This window comes from Equus caballus, chromosome 1 (assembly GCF_041296265.1).
Source record: "Equus caballus isolate H_3958 breed thoroughbred chromosome 1, TB-T2T, whole genome shotgun sequence".
Taxonomy (NCBI): Eukaryota; Metazoa; Chordata; class Mammalia; order Perissodactyla; family Equidae; genus Equus; species Equus caballus.
The window spans coordinates 198,715,830-198,730,941 of record NC_091684.1 but is presented as its reverse complement, the minus strand read 5'-3'; the positions used below and the strand labels follow the sequence as shown (position 1 = coordinate 198,730,941).

At 40.5% G+C, this 15,112-nt stretch overlaps 1 protein-coding gene across 1 annotated transcript in view; it reads right to left on the bottom strand.

Moving 5' to 3' along the window:
- FRMD6 (FERM domain containing 6) overlaps window positions 1-15,112 on the bottom strand; it is a 285,594-nt gene that overhangs the window by 267,735 nt on the left and 2,747 nt on the right. Inside the window, exon 2 of the mRNA XM_070242932.1 lies at window positions 11,357-11,496. The gene's annotated coding sequence lies outside the window, so the exon portion shown is untranslated. The remainder of the gene's footprint in view (window positions 1-11,356; window positions 11,497-15,112) is intronic.

Below are 15,112 nucleotides of genomic sequence, written 5' to 3'. Positions count from 1 at the left end.
GGTGGTGAGGGCACCAGCGTCTGCCCACGTGCCTGCCCTGCCTGTTCAGCCTGGTGGGAATCCCCGTCCAGGAGTGCAAGCCGGTGGGAACCAACTGCCTGCTCGATTTACTTCATCCTTGAAGTGCTGCCCGATGGTAAAAGATGGTAAGTGAAAAGGTTCAGATTTAAAACGGTTATTTTTCCTTAAGATGGGTACCTGAGCTGACAACTGTCCACGAAAATAATCCATAACCAATCTGTAAATGAAAATTTGGGAGAGTTTATTCTGAGCTGAAATCTGAGGACCATGGCCCGGGGCCTTTCTTCCTGAAAGGGCACCAAGGATGTGAGGTATACAGAGTGGTTATTTACCCCCCAAACAGGATGTTTCACAAAGGATTGAAATGTCCCTCCCACAATAGTCACGAGATTGCCCTGTCGGCACAGCACTTGATGGACACAGCAGGTAGTGGGTCTGCTATCTCAGACGGCGTAGCAGGGGCAAGTCTATTGTCTCGAGCTGGGTGGTCACAGGTGAGCACAGCAATCAGTTTCTAGCCTAAGGAAAGATGCTTAATCCTTAAGGAAATGCCAACGTTGGGAGGGGGAGAGAAGTTGCACCTTTATCTCAAGGGCCTTTGTTCTTGCCATAGGGAATGTCTGAAGCAGATACGCAATGCATGCTCAACAGCCACGGTCAGGCCCTTTTGGAAAAATAAGGTCAAGCCGAATTAGGTTTACACCAAATGGCTTCCTCATATCCTCCAATATATCCTATTGCTTGCCATTTCTATTTGTTACAACTGTTGCCAAACTTTTTATTTTCTTCTTCCTCTCCCCAAAGCCCCCGAGTACGTAGTTGTATATTCTAATTGTGAGTGCTCTGGTTGTGGCGTGGGGGACGCCGCCTCAGCGTGGCCTGATGAGCGGTGCCATGTCCGAGCCCAGGATCCCAACCAGGTAAACCTTGGGTTGCTGAAGCCGAGTGTGGGAACTTAACCACTCAGCCATGGACCGGACCCTAAGTTTTTAGTCTTGTTAATCAAATGTATTGCAGTAAGTGGTGAAATGGTGAATTCTCCTTGGATAGCTCTCCCCTGAACACTCTGAGTAGGTCCCTCCCTCTTGTCCCCTCTCACTTTATCCTGTTAATTCCATTCATAGAATTTATCATTATTTGTAATTGTTCGTTTTTCTGTGTACTTGTGTATTTAAAATTTTTCAAAAGATTATGTTGGTTCAACATTTGTCCTAATTATAGCATAGATTTAAAATGTAGAAATATCGTTCTCTAACTACCCTTTGCCATCCTTGGCTCATTACATACTTGGTGCTCAATAAGTCATAAGTATGGCTGCTGATGACGATGGTAATAACTACGGGGAAAATAGTTTTCTAAGGCCATTTCATGAAATAAACAGAATTATGTATGTCATTAATTCAGGTTTGTGATGATGAACTTGGGTTATTTAAAAAACTTAACTTGCACTCAATATTCTCTTATTGAGGATATAAGAATAGATATAGGTACTTAAAGCAAAGCCAGCACAATCTTTCCCTTCCAGATCCTGACTAAAATTACCAAGAGAATATTGAAATAGGGGAAACCCACAGCAGCCCTCGAAACCAGGAAAGAACCAGTAGTCTGCCAGGATTTCAAGGAACCCTGATGGAGAGCAGAGGGAAGCAAACTAAAGGAAAGCCCTATGGTGACTTGGAACCTTCTTTCTTGAAAAGAACAGGATTTTGTGAGAAATAAGCAAAGGGAATTTTGCTGTTCATAGCATCGTTATTCATTTTAGCCAAAAGATGGAAACAACCCAAATGTCCACCAACAGACAAATAGGTAACAAAATGTTGTATATCCATACAATGGAATATTATTTGACCATAAAAGGAATGAAAATTAAGACATACTAAGCATGGGTGAACTTTAAAAAAATTATGCTAAGTGAAAGAAGCCACACACTATATAATTCCATCCAGAATAGGGAAATCTATAGAGACAGAAAGTAGATTAGTGGTTGCTTAGAGCTGGGGAGGGGAGAAGGGGGAATAGCTAAAGGGTACGTGTTTCTTTTTGAGGTGATGAAAATGTTCGAAAACTGGCAGCAATGATGGTTGCACATATCTGTGACTATACTAAAATCATTGAATCGTGTACTTTAAATGAGTGGATTGTATGGGAAGTGAATTCTAGCTCAATAAAGCTAGAAATGAAAGAGAAAGAGACCAAGAGAGAAGGAGAGAGGAAAAGGAAGGGGAGGGAAGAGGGAGCGGGGGAAGGGAGGGACCCTTAGGGAACCTTAGTAACACTACTGAGCTTGGCTGGGAGTGATAGACAGCTGTGGGATGGATGAGGCCGGCTCCCTTGAAACCTTCTGTTTGCCAATCATCAGCGTCCCACAGGAGCTGCACAGAAAGCCTGGGGCCAAGTGCAGCCAGAACAAAGAGAAAGCCTGCAGGCCTGCACTGCTTCTCTAGTGCTGTGGGACCCTTCCTGAGGTGTGGGCAGAGACAGGGCAGGAGACTGGGCTGAGGAGCAGAATTTGGCCTCTTGTGCAGCCACTTTATCAAACACAGGGTAGAAAATGCCTAGAAGGAGTCCCGACTGGGTCTGACCATGTCCCGAGTCTTTGGCCAGTATAAGCAGTCTTTGGCTGCCATATCATGACATGGACACATCACCTGCATCCACCATTCACTCCATGATCAGAGAGGAGGTTTCTAATGGCAACCAAGCTCTTTTGGTTCTTTGGCTATACAATTCTCTCCAAACTCGTAATAGCTTCTAATTTATTTGCTTCCAGGAAGTTCTGTGTCAGTAACCACACCCAAATTTCTTTCCTAGACATAATTCCCAAAGCTAAGTTATTTTTTAATTGCTGAACTCCTTTCCACTCTTTCTCAATTTCATGGTGGCTGTTTGGGGAGGCTTGGAAGGGAATACCATACCTTTAATGAATTCTTTGCCTTAGGACTGAGTCTTGAAGGGACTTAACTCCTCAAAATCTTCTTTCAACCTAATTTCCTGCCATTTGAGTTCTGGAGGCAGTCAGATTTTCCTACTTAAAAGCCCCAAATTTCTGGACTCCATTTTCTTTTTTTCTGCTTTAGAGCCAGGCAGTTACTGCTTACAGAACTAAGATTCTTTCATTCAATTTCTTCCTCTAGAACTATGGGCTTAGTAGACATTTTATCTACCTTGTAAGTTATCACTGACAAAGTTTTTCCCAAATATTTTGCCATTGCAAATCATGGGTCTCCATCCCCCGCCTTGGATATCAGTTTCTTTGCTGCGTACTCCCCAACTATTAAGATAGGACTATATGTTTTAGCTTTTTTGTTGATAGTACCCACTTTCTTTACCATTTCTTGCATTAGTTCACACTAGCTGCCGTGACAGTAGCTGCTAAGTGGCTTCACACAATAGAAGTTTATTTCTCTCTTATACATAGTCCAGTTGGCAGTAGAGGGGCTCTGCTCCATGCAGTTATTCAGGGACTCAGATTACTAGAGACTCTGCCCTTTCACTTGTGGTTTACAAGGCTGCCTTGGGCACTGCCATGCAAACCAGAAAGAGCGAAGCGATAATGCCTAAGTAGTGAACGCACTTCGTTTTCACCATTTTCAGTGAGCCAGAACTATCACGCAGCCACATCTGGCACCAAGGGAATCTGTGGGCCCAGGAAGAAAACCAAATGGACTTGGAGATGGCTAGACAGGGTCTGAACTCATCCTGTTAATTCCAGAGACTTTCAGAGAGGTCTAAACAAAAGTATCAATAAAATCTCTATACTTCCAATAAGAGACATACTTGAACAAAAAATGTGATATAGAAAAGTTAAAAATACAAGGATGACTAAAGATAGATCAAAAATATACACAAAAAAGAAAGCAAGGTGGCCATATTAGTATCAGACAAAGGGTGTCAAGGCAATTGACATTAAAAAGAAAAAGCATTTAAGGAAATGAATTACATCAAACTATAAAAAGTGACAACTAGAAGTGCAAGAGGAAAGATGGTCGGAGGCAGTACAGTAATGAAGACTTTTGCAGACTACTTCTCAGTTGCTGACAGATCAAGAAGCCAAAAATAAAGACAAAGAGCATTTAAATAATATATTTAATAAAGTTAATTTAAAATACTGTCCCTTCAAATTGAGAATGCCCACTCCTTTCAGCGCATGCAGAAGTGTACACTATTCTCAGCCACAAAGAAAAAGTCATAGTCCAACAAGCAGAAACTGTACAGGTCACACTTCCTAACCACATTGCAATGAAATTAGAAGTAAGAAATATATTTAAACAAAAATTTGCACACATAAAAAAAGACTATAGAGCTAAAACCAAAAATCCATCCCCCTAAGTAACTCTTGGGTATAATTGACCAAAATATCTGTGTGTTTATATTCTTTAGCTTCAGGGAACAGAGACTCGCTCAAACTATCACTCTACGGGTGGATGAATGGTAGACGGACTTGTAAGGACACATGGAGAACCAGGGAGATGGAATCTAAGAGAGAGCTAACAGCAGGGTGACAGTAGACGTGGGTCACCCCAGTCCCAGAGGGAGGCACCAAGGGAAGGAGCAGAGGACTGAGAGTGGGTTTCGCTCTAGCGCTCCCCCATGAGCTGACTCAGGCACCTCCACTGACTGCTGCTTCCTGCACCCCACCAGCTGGCTTCCTCCCTCTCCATATCTTGTCTTTACCTCACAGTTTCTGTTTTTTTGTAAATGTGCCTTAAATTTGGTCATTTATGACTGCTCCATTCTCACACTATAAGAAGACTTTTCAATTCTACTCCTGCTGCTATCTCTTCCTCTGATTATGTCTGAATCCAAATTCTTAAGAAATGGAATCTCATTCGTACCTCATCTTTTGCTTATGAGAACACACCTTAGGTGCCTGGCCTAAAGGATTGTTTGGCCTCTTCTCACCCCTCATCCAACAGGCAGTGTTGAGGAGAGGAGGGAACAAAGACCAGGGTTGATTTCTAGGAGGGTTGCAGAGTAAGGACCGTCTGTTGAGGGAACGAATGAAGACCCTGCTAGTAGCGGGTGTTCTGCTAGATGCCAAGCACACTGTGGACAGCATGTATAAAGTACTGCTCAGTTTTCCAGAATTCACACCTACAGACATGCAGAGATATCTACAACATAAAGTTGATGAAAAAATCAGATTACAAACAGGATTATTCTGTTTTTGAAAAATAAAATGTTTGTATTCATAAGAAAAAAAAATCCCACAAGATATATAATATATGAACATTTTTAACTGTGGTTTCTTGAGTGGCAGGTTTGGGGTAATTTTAATTTCTTCTTAAATCTCTCTGAAGTATCTGCACATATCTAACATTGAGCTTATACTGGTACTTTTTTTATAATCAGGATAATAAAGCTACTTTTATTAGGGGATGGGGAGTCTTAAAATATGCATACCTTTTGACCCAGTAAATCCATTTCAAAGAATTGCTCCTAAGAGAACAATTGGAGTTGTACTCAAACATATTTTTATAAGAAAGTTTAAAGGTTTTTTTTTCTCTCTCTCTTTCTAAAAGGAGAGGCTATTTAACCTTTCTGAGGCTCCATGGTTTCTCTGTAAATGTGACTGTAAAATGAGCGTCCTTCACATTTCCTTGGATGGTCTCAAGAAAACTCAGTAAAACAAGTTAAAGACTGGTCTTGGGACTAAATAACCTACAGATTAAGGAGAAAGGTTGGCAGGACCCCCACTGCAGTGGTCAGGGAAATGGAATCAGTGAACCTGTATTCCTTGCAGAAGAAAGCCATTTTTTATGCCAATATTAGGAAGCCTTTTGCCTCCAGATATCAAATATTTCTAAGCTTTTTAAATGAAAATTTGTTTCAGAAACTGATCTGTACAAAAGCATAAAAGACGGATAACAACAAAGTGATTCCCTGTTGGAACACGTAATAAAAGTTCTTCCTCCCTCCATCCCCAGATCTGTATCAGGAAGTCTGAGATTTGACCCACGATCAGCTTTTTCACAAGCGTACCAGATGATGTTGTGGAAGTGGCTTTAAGACGACACTGTGAGAAGTGCCGCCTTAGCATGCAGTCTCAGGTGTGGGCATTTGCACTTTAACAAGGCCCAGAGCCTCAGATTAAAGGAGCAAAGTTGGTGTCCATTTCTGGCTGCTTGGTGGGCTAGAGACCGTGATCAATTCTACTACTGGAAACAATGAAAAACCCTGGATAAAATGTCTTTTAGCATCTTTTTAAATTTATTGATGAGCTGTCCAGAAAGCAAGATATTCTCTGAGGCTGAAAAACCTAAATTTAAAGCAAGAAGCCAGAAGGGTAACCAGATCACTTATGTTGGCTTTTGCCCTGAGGATTTGCCAAACCCAGGAAAACTGAGTCTCACTTTTCATTCCGCAAAGCGTCCCGGGAGGAAGAGAGAATGCTCTGTACACAGACAGTGGGGAGGCTGATGAGAGACCCCGCTGAAGCTGGAGCTCCTGGGGGCAACATGCTCAGTTAAGGGGTGGACCAGAAATAAACTTGCCCCATCCCTGGGAAATGTAACGAAACTGCCTCTCTCAAGTCGTGGGCATGCTGGAAGGGAGAAAAAGCCTCCTTGAGTATTCTTAGCACAAGCCAGGTCTTGCATGGCTTCATGCAATCTAGGTCACCCAGCTCCTCAAACTGAATAGTTTAAAGTTCTTTGGGGTCGGTGGTTGCCCAGGAGCCTGGCATAGGCAAGAGGAAATTCTCTCTGACAGAAACCATTTTTGACCCAGGTGCAAAAAATTGCCAAAAATAATGTTTCAAAAGATGAGCTCATATAAAAAAATCCCCCAAATACATATGAATATATACAAGATGTCGATGTCACAATGCATTACCGTATTAACAAATCCTGATGGCTCGATCTTTAACACATATGCACAGTCTTACAACCTCCACCGTCAGCTCCCTGACCCTAGTTCAAATCATCACAGTCTCTCACCTGAACCGTATGTTCAGGTTCACAATTCTAGATACATAATATAGGAACAAAGAAGTCTAAGGCATGATCTTAAAAACACAGTCATATAACAGCGTCAAAAATACAGAGCTATAGGGGCTGGCCCCGTGGCTATACATCTAATAAAAGATGTGCGAGGCCTTCACATAGAAAATTACAAAATATTTCAAAGATAAAAAATAAGTGTAGAGCTGGAACACATTACGAAGTGGTTAACTCAATATTGGAATAATGCAAATTCTCCTAAAATCTATAAATTCAATGCAATGGAAATAAAAAGCACAAGAGATTTATTTTTAATGTTCCCTTTTGTATGTATGTGGGTAGGTATATAACTAGACAAGCTATTTAAAATTCATGTGGAAGTACAGAGAACTAAAAGTAGCAAGGGTTATCTTGATAAAAAATTGGGTTGGGAGGAGAGAAATTTACCTAATCAGATATCAAGATTATTATGTAGCTATATCAATGAAAACAGTGGAGTATGAGTCAGGGATAAAAAAGGACAGGGAGCACACGTGTGGTTTATGGCAGGGAGAGACTGTGAAACAGTAAAGAAAAGATAGACTTTTTAAACAATGATCCTGGAACACTTGGTTATCTGTAAGGAAAACCAATCAACTTGGCTCTCTTCCTCACAGCTTGTGTGAAAATCAATTGCAGGTGACATGAAGACTTAAGAGAGAAAGGCAACACTTTACACTCATGGGGAAAAAAATAGGAGAATACCTTTATGACCATGAGATAGGAAGACATTTTTTTAAATAAGGCCTAAAATGACAAACCATAAAGGAAAGACTTGGTAAATATCAACTACATTAAAGTTAAGTACTTCTGTATGTTGAAGGATGCCATAAAGACTGTGAAAAGATAGGCCACCAATTGGGAGAAGATACTTGCAACAAATACAACTGACAAAAGTTTAATACATATTCAGAATATATAATGAAATTCTATAAACAAAAAAAGGAAAAAGGGTCAAACTTTGAACAGACATTACAAAAGAGAAAATATATCAATAAACTTGGAAAATATCAACTTATTTAGTAGTAAGAAAAATGCAAATTAAAACTACAATAGTATTTCATGCCTACTAGAAAAGCAAAAATTAAAAATTCTGAGAATAACAAGTATCAGTGATGCTTTTAACATTTACACACCACTGGTGGAAATTTAAATTGGTGCAACCACTTCGGAAAATAATTTGGCATTTTCTAATAAATTTGAAGATTCACAAGACCTGTGATTGCACTTCTCTCCTAGGAATAAACTTGGAGGAACTCTTGCATGTATGCACCAAAGACCCATGCATGTTCAGAGCAGCACTGTTTAGTGACAGCAAAAATCTGGAAATAGTCCAAATGTCCACAATCGTAGAATGAAATTTAAGTTGTGGCATATTCACTCAATACAATTTTGCATAGCAATGAAACAAGTGAACTATAAACACATGCAAGAACATGGATAAATCCCAAGACGCAACATTGATTTTTAAAAGTTGCAGAATATAGTATGAGTCCACTTATATAAAGTTCAAATATGGGTAAAACCAAACTATGTTTTCTGGAGAAATAAATATGAAAGGTAAAATCTTATGGAAAAGCAAGGTGATGATTAATGCAAAAATCAGGATGTCAGTTCTCTCTGAGAGGGAGGAGCCTGCAAAGGACGGCCAGCGAAGGATGAACCACTTTCCATAAACCAGGTGCATGGTATCGGTATTCATTTATCTCACACATGTTTTACATATTTGTATCTTTCCTTTGGAAACTGCTTTCAGATAGTATATATTCCTCAAAACAGTGAATTTCCGTTAGCATATTTCAAACTTTTATAAGCAATTGGGAGAGAGATCTAAGAGGAATTCAGAGACCCTTCCTGTCCCCTGCCTATGGGATGAGGAGTGACCACCTTGTCAGAGGCAGGTCCCTCTGATTCTTCTGGTCTCTCTCCTTTTTAAAAGCCTGGAGTTAAACACACTCCCCAACTTCCCAGCGCCACATGCTGGCATCCTTTCACGGCCTTCTCGGCCCACTTCACCTCAGCATTTTAAAACAAGTACAATTAACCTGCACAGTGTTTGCCAAACACGTGAGAAAAAGCTCTCAAGGGGCAGTGCCATCTAGTCTCAGCAGAATTTGCCCAGACCATGCCTCGCTGGCCCACCACTTTCCTGGTTACTCAAACGCCCTCGTTTTGGCCCAGTTCCTTGGCTCTTGGCGTTTGCTCAGCTCTCAATGGACGACCCGGTTGGCCCACGTGTGTCAGCTTCATCTTCAGCACCCGCTCCAAATCCATTCTCAAGCCCCCTGCTCCCATGATCTCCACCGACAAACACTCTTTGGGAGGAGCAAGTTAGCCCTCTTAGGCATCCACCCCCTCATCCCAAAAACTGTGGGGAGGGGGTCAGAGGACAGCAGATGCTTCAAATTCATCATGATGGTGACTTTACATTAGTCTGAGTCATGCACCTCTGCTGGTGGCCCCCCTTCCAGCCCCACTGGCAAGCTGAGTACTACCACTGGGAAGTTGGGAAGTTCCAAACAGTGGAAAAACTCTTCGGAGAAATTGATGACTGTTTTCCTTTTGGCCTGAGCCTGGGGTAGGATGGGCACTCCAGAGAACTTGTCCAAGGCACCACCTGATCCCATCCTTTGACTCTCTGAGTTCAAAATGTTCCTCAGGGAGGGACCTCACATTTTACAGACTGCTGCCCAAGGGCCTTGTTGCTACAACAAAAACTCTCAAACCATGGAAACTGTTTGTATCAGCCAAACCCAAAGCTCAGCTATATGCACAGCCTAAAAATCAAGTTGCCCTAATCTTGCATTTTTGGCTCATTTTGCCTGGCCACATCCTGAAACCAAATGGGTTGAATCACTAGATGAAAAATAAATTTCATCCGTGGGAACTGGTTGCTGTTGTCACAGAAAACAAAAGGAAGGTGTTTTTCTGCCATGTCTTGGAAGGAGTGAAGTCATTGTTTCAAGATAAAGAATCGGACTTAAATTCCTGCCTCATGCAGAAAAATGAAATTAGTTGCTTAATTAGACTCCCTGTTAAAAGGTCTCTTAACATTTTAAATTCTGTTTTAAAAGATCAAGTCCAGGGAAACCGTCCTGGGGAACAATTTGGAAATGTGTATTTAAAGTCTTTAAAATGTGTGTAATTTTACCCAGTAGTTGCAATTCTGGGAATAATTATGAAAGTGCCCAAAAGAATTATCTGGGTGGATTTAATGCTGCCTCACTTTCAACAGTGAGGAAAAAACCACAAACCTTTAGACGCCCAACCTATGAAGCTGGTTAAGTGAATTGCTGTATAGTAGAAGTGTTCCCTGAAATTGAAGCGGCCCCCAGGTTGGCCATAACTCCCCTTTCTTTACAAGAACTCGCGGTCTTGCACCCAGTACACTGGCGCCCACAGCAGCAGGCTCTTCTCCAGCTAACCCGCACACCTGTCCTCCACCAGGTGAGTCGTGTGCTCGCCGGGAATCGGTTGTGTTTGCTCCCAAACCAGTTGATGCTGCTGCAGATTTTATTGCAATTATGTAATTTATTTAAATAATATGTACATCAATGAAATGACAAAAGAGAGATTTTTATTTCTCCAAAAACTGGATTGAATGTTTTAGAAAGACTGGATAAAGGTGAGCTGCCAAAAAAAACAAAAAGCAAAAAAACCAACACTGTTGAATTTGGTGATAGTTGACAGCTGTAAAAAAGTAAGGGAGAAGAGCCAAAGGCTTTTCTCTAGATTGGTAAGTATGTTTTAATAAAAAATTAATGTCTTGGGGTATGTTTTAAGTTGAAATAAAAGGTTTAAGTTACTCTGATCAAGTTGGACATGAGAAATTCTACTGGGCATCCATATGGTAAATACTAGCCAGCTCTTAAAAATGAGTATGTAGAAAAATAGAGAATATGTAACATATGACCCTGATTTTGTTAAAAGTATACATTCATGCATAAGAAACCCCTAAAGGGACATATTCTGGAATGCTTTCAGAGGTTATCTTTGGGTGATCCTTGTGGGAAGCTGTGGCTTGGCTGTGGAATATCATACGGACCATAGTCAGCAGTCTACAGAGGGACAGAGGACGTGAACAAAACAGAGAAGTCTGACAATACGAGAGGTGCAGTAGACTTACCATCAGCTTTCTGCTTCCATTTTCATTCCCGGGTAACTGGTTCCAGTATTTTTCTGAGGCCTGAGAGCATTCCTGGCTGTGCTTCTCCAAGATACCCACATTATTAATTCCTCATTTTTGTTGAAGTTAGGTTTCCTAAGTTTGGTGTCTGTTACAGCAACGAAGAACTAAACTAATACAAGCAGTAATAAATAGACTCACTTTTAAAAACAAACAAGTACACACTCACCTAAAATTCAGGTTATCTTGATGCACACGTGCAAACAAACGTCTCCAAGGGTTTGTTAATTACACGGGACTCCAGCACCACTGAAGCTGTGTTATGGATAACTGGGAAGGTCCATTCCCTCGTGGGTGTGCATCTTGAATCTGATAAGAAATAAACCTGAGAAAGTGTGAGAGCCCATCTCAGGGTCTGAAGAGCCAACAAGATGTCCCAGCAACCTGAGATCTCGCCTGTAGCTCGTCAAGCCTGGACAAGGGTGCTGACAAGGCCATGGCTCCTTGGTTGCCACCAAGAGTTCACTCTCATTTCAGGGGACAGGCACGTGGCCCTGTGCCTGTGGTTGAGGCCCACTGTGCTCGACATAGTTGGACTTAACTGACCAATTGGAACTTCACAAAGACAGAACACACCTGTTGAATTCAATACTGATCTTGCATTACTCCTGCTCATGCCCCCTGAGGTTCACCTGGGAGTCTCGGGGCTGGTACCAGACCCTCGGACACAGGGCCAGTGCTCTCTTTGCTCCTGTCCCACACCAACCATCTCTATGTCTCGAAGTCCTTTCCTTCTGGACAACACAGCTAAAGTGCCACCTCCTCCAGGCAGTCTTCCTCAGCTCCCCAATCAGTAGCAATTGCTCCCTCTGCTGACCTCCACCAGCCTTTATGTGAATCTCTCTATTGTCCTCTGTATATGTCACCCTGGAATTGTGCATATGTCTCTTTTCTCTGTTAGACCATGGCATCACGAGGCACAGACTGCATTTTCTGTTTTATCTCCCTGGGCTCCATGGGCCCCCACCTGTGAGCAGTAGCGCCTTAGGAGCCTGGCTCTGCCACCTACCAGCATGTGACCTTAACCTCTCTGTGCCTGTTACTTCATCCCTAAAATGAAATGGTAATTCTACAGTGTCTCCTAAATTCTGCAAGAATTGAATTATCTCGTAGCTAACATTATACTCAACAGTGAAAAACCAAAAGCTGTTCCTCTAAGAATAGGAACCCGCTCTTGCTACTCTTATTCAACATAATAGTGGAAGATCTAGCCAGAGCAATTGGGCAAGGAAAAGAATTAAAAGACATCCAAATTGGAAAGGAAAAAGTAAAACTCTTGCTATTTGTGAATGACATTATTTTGTATATAGAAAACACTAACTGAAGAATCCACCAAAAAACTGCTAGAAATAGTCAGTGAATACAGTAAAATTGCAGGGTACAAAATCAACATACAAAAATCAGTTGCATTTCTATACACTAACAACAAACTAGCAGAAAGAGAAATCAAGAATACAATCCCATTTACTATCACAACAAAAAGAATAAAATATCTAGAAATAAATTTAACCAAGGAGGTGAAAGACCTATATACTGAAAACTATAAGACATTATTGAAAGAAACCAAAGAAGACATAAAGAAATGGAAAGATATTCTGTGCTCGTGGATCAGAAGAATAAACGTAATTAAAATGTCCATATCACCTAAAGCAATATACAGATTCAGTGCAATCCCAATCAGAATCCCAATGACATTTTCCATGGAAATAGAACAAAGAATCCTAAAATTTATATGGGATAACAAAAGACCCCAAATAGCCAAAACAATCTTGAGGAAAAAAATAGCAAAGCTGGCGATATCACAACCCCTGCTTTCAAAATATACTACAAATCTATAGTAATCAAAACAGCATGGTACTGGCACAAAAACAGACAAACAGATCAATGGAACAGAATCAAGAGCCCAGAAATAAACCCACACATCTGTGGACAGGTAATCTTTCACAAGGGGGCCAAGAAGATACAATGGAGAGAAGAAAGCCTCTTCAATAAATGGTGTTGGGGAAACTGGACAGTCACATGCAAAAGAATGAAAGTAAACCATTGTCTTATACTATACACAAAAATTAACTCAAAATGGATTAAACATTTGAATGTAAGACATGAAGCCATAAAATTCCTAGAACAAAACATAGGTAGTGCACTCTTCGGCATTGGTCTTAGCGGTATCTTTTCGAATACCATGTCTCACCAGGCAAGGGAAACAAAAGAAAAAATAAACTAATGGGACCACATCAAACTAAAAAGCTTCCTCACAGCAAAGGAAACTATCAGCACAACTAAAAGACGCACCCACTGGGAGAAAATATTTACAAACCATATATCAGATAAGAGGTTAATCTCCAAAATATATAAAGAACACATACAACTCAACAACAAAAAAATGGACACCCCATCAAAAAATGGGCAGAGGACCTGAACAGACATTTTTCCAAAGAAGATACACAGATGGCTAACAGGCACATGAAAAGATGCTCAACATCGCTATCAGGGAAATGCAAATCAAAACTACAATGAGGTATCACCTCACACCTGTCAGAATGGCTATAATTAACAAGACAAGAAATAACAGGTGTTGGAGAGGATGTGGAGAGAAGGGAACCCTCACACACTGCGGGTGGAAGTGCAAACTGGTGCAGTCTCTATGGAAACGGTATGGAGATTCCTCAGAAAACTAAAAATAGAAATACCATATGATCCAGCTATTCTACTTTTGGGTATATATCCAAAAAACATGTAAAGACTATTTTGAAAAGATATATGCACCCCTATGTTCATTGCAGCATTATTCACAATAGCCAAGACTTGGAAGTAACTCAAGTGCCCATTAATGCATGAAGGTGGTACATATGTACAATGGACTACTGCTCAGCCATAAAAAAAAGACAAAGTTATGCCATTTGTGACGAGATGGATGGACCTTGAGGGTAATATGCCAAGCGAAATAAGCCAGACAAAGACAAACACCGTATGATTTCACTCATATGTAGAAGATAAACAAATGCATGGACAAAGAGAACAGATTGGTGGTTACCAGAGGGGAAAGGGATGGGGGGAGGGGGAAAGGGGAAAGGGGGACATAGGTATGGTGACTGATAAAAACTAGACTTTTGTTGGTAAATATCGTGCAGTCTATACAGAAGCTGAAATATAATAATATACACCTGAAATCTACATAATAATATAAACCAATGTTGCCCCAATAAAATAAGTTTTAAAAATAAATAAATTACCTCACAGAATTGAGTTAATAAATGTAAAATACTTAGAATAGTGGTTGGCACATAGTAAGCCTTCTTTAAGTGTTAGTTATTATTGGTTACATATTTACTAGTGCTTATAAAATACAGACATCTATTTTACATGTTTCATATAAGCTGGCTTCTGCAAACAACTAAACTCTGGTTACTAATTAAAGTGGAAAAATGATAAAGAGTAACATAAGTATTCATTTATACTTTAATTCTAAAATACCACATTTTAAAATTTCACTTAAAGTGCTTATTAGATATATCACTATTATCTGAAACTGGAATAAATGTCACCACATTGCAAACCTTCATGCAATCTGCTCAGATTCCTAATGGTCTGTAATCAAGGGGTCACTGCTTATTCGACAAATCAACACGCCCTGTACATTTGAAGCATAAAAAGAAAACACAAATTCACATTTTTTCCTTTCTTACTCCCCTGTATTTTACCTTATACAATAAAACCTCTCATTTCAACTTAAATTGATTCAACAACTTCACTAATTTTGACAAGAGCTGGGCTAAAGTTTATTCTGTGAGAATCGATCAATAGTATAAATAGAAATGGAATAAACATTCTAAGAAAACAGTGCTCTGAGGTAGATGAATTCTCCGGAAGCATCCACTTAGGCATCAATAAGCTGACTGAACTTGGGGGCGCACTGTTAGGCTCT